This window comes from Primulina tabacum, chromosome 6 (assembly GCF_025594145.1).
Source record: "Primulina tabacum isolate GXHZ01 chromosome 6, ASM2559414v2, whole genome shotgun sequence".
Taxonomy (NCBI): domain Eukaryota; kingdom Viridiplantae; phylum Streptophyta; class Magnoliopsida; order Lamiales; family Gesneriaceae; genus Primulina; species Primulina tabacum.
Genome location: NC_134555.1, coordinates 14,053,299 through 14,055,289, shown reverse-complemented (window position 1 = coordinate 14,055,289; position 1,991 = coordinate 14,053,299). Strand labels below are relative to the sequence as shown.

General features: G+C 27.0%; 1 non-coding gene across 1 annotated transcript; it reads left to right on the top strand.

The window, feature by feature from the left end:
* Positions 1-476: 476 nt before the first annotated feature.
* LOC142550370 (small nucleolar RNA R71) lies at positions 477-587 on the top strand. The gene has a single exon (XR_012821334.1). It is a non-coding gene; the product is annotated as a small nucleolar RNA R71 (small nucleolar RNA).
* Positions 588-1,991: the final 1,404 nt, after the last annotated feature.

Below are 1,991 nucleotides of genomic sequence, written 5' to 3'. Positions count from 1 at the left end.
GATTATATGATGGTGAAAAAGGATCTAGTATTGGTTTTTTATAATTGTTAACATAATTTGCTTGTTCATGGAGACATTCGTTAAATGAAGGTAATGTTGGACAATCTTTTGTAGCATGATCTTGTGTATCACATATATGACAAACAATTTCTTGAATACTTTTTAATTGAACACTCTTTTTCATTTCTAATGACTCAATTTTTCTTGCTAAATATGCAAGTTTAGCTTGAATATCTATATCATCTTTAAGATTATAGATACCACCCCCATTTGTTGAATTATTGTTTTTAGTTGTTGGTGGTTCTATTGTGCCTATATTATCCCAATTTTGAGCATTTTCTGCTAATGAATCCAAATATTCCATAGCTTCATTTAGGTTTTTATCTTCAAAAGTTCCATTACACATGAATTCTATCATTTGCCTATCTTTAGGTATTAGACCTTCATAAAAGTGAGAAACTATTCTCCATGTTTCAAAACCATGATGTGGGCATGTATTAAGTAATTCTTTATATCTATCCCAACATTGATAAAACGTTTCTCCTTGTTTTTGAGAAAAAGTTGTAATTTGTCTTTTAAAAGAGTTTGTTCTATGGGAAGGGAAAAACTTTTTGAGAAATTGTTGTTGCATTTCTTCCCATGATCTTATTGAACTTGATCTTAAATTTTGTAGCCATGTTTTAGCTTTATCTTTTAAAGAAAAAGGGAAAAGCTCTAATCGAACTATATTCATGCTACAATTTTGATCATTATAAGTGTTACAAACTTCCTCAAATTCTCTTAGATGCAAATATGGATTTTCAGAATCTAAACCATGAAAATTTGGTAAAAGTTGAATAATTTGAGGTTTGAAGTTGAAATTAGATGCATCAGAAGGAAAAACTAAACAAGATGGGGCACTAGTTCTAATAGGGTTCATATGGTGCCTAAGTGTTCTTAATTGATCATGTTTTTGATTATTATTATTATTATTATTATCTTGATTATTTGAGTTATCATCCATGTTTAAATTATTTTCAGATACTCGAATAAGTCTACCACTTTTTTTTCGACTCCAAATACTCATACAAAAAAAAAAACAACACAATACTTATAAATAAAACATAATTAACAAATATAAACTTAATTTATACCTCCCCGGCAACGGCGCCAAAAACTTGCTACTACTTAAATAATAATTCACCCAAGTGTAGGTTGTCTGCAAGTAATATAATTCGTAAGTACGAGATCGATCCACAGAGAGGTTATTTTGAGTTTAAATTTATTAATTTATAGATTACCAAATGCAAGAATTAAGTTTACAAATTATAAACTTTGTCAAGGCTTGAGGATTTATTCTTGGTTTATGTAATATTGTTTAACTAAAAGTAAAACAAAAGAAACCACCATAAATAATGGTTCCAAAAAATTAAACACACACATAATATAATATAGTTTCCACTATAGAAAATACCGAATTAACCGATATTTTATATATGGTACCTATGATTATAATTATGACTATATAAATAAATAATTGCATAAAGTAAATGTTAAATTAAATCATTATATTTCATTTAGAACAACCGGCAGAGCCACGCTATTGCCTAAATGAAATATATTGATTTAATAAGTTAGTTGTGGTAAAGTAAAAGTTAGTTGCGATAAAGTAAATGTTAGTTGCGATAAGGTAAAAGTTAGTTGGGAGAAAGTAAAAGTTAGATGCGAAAAATAAAAGTTAGTTGCGATAAAGTAAATGTCAGATTGTTAGATGTTAGTATTAAATCATAATATTTCATTTAGAACAACCGGCAGAGCCACGCTATCGTCTAAATGAAATATTATGATATTATTATATAAATATATATATATATATATATCTATATATATATAATAATAAGTGATGAAATATTTATTGTATCAAAATTAAACAACAAATCAAGATAACCACTTTAATGGTATCAAGCATTTGATGTAAATTGATAACAACAAATAATTCATTTTTATACCTA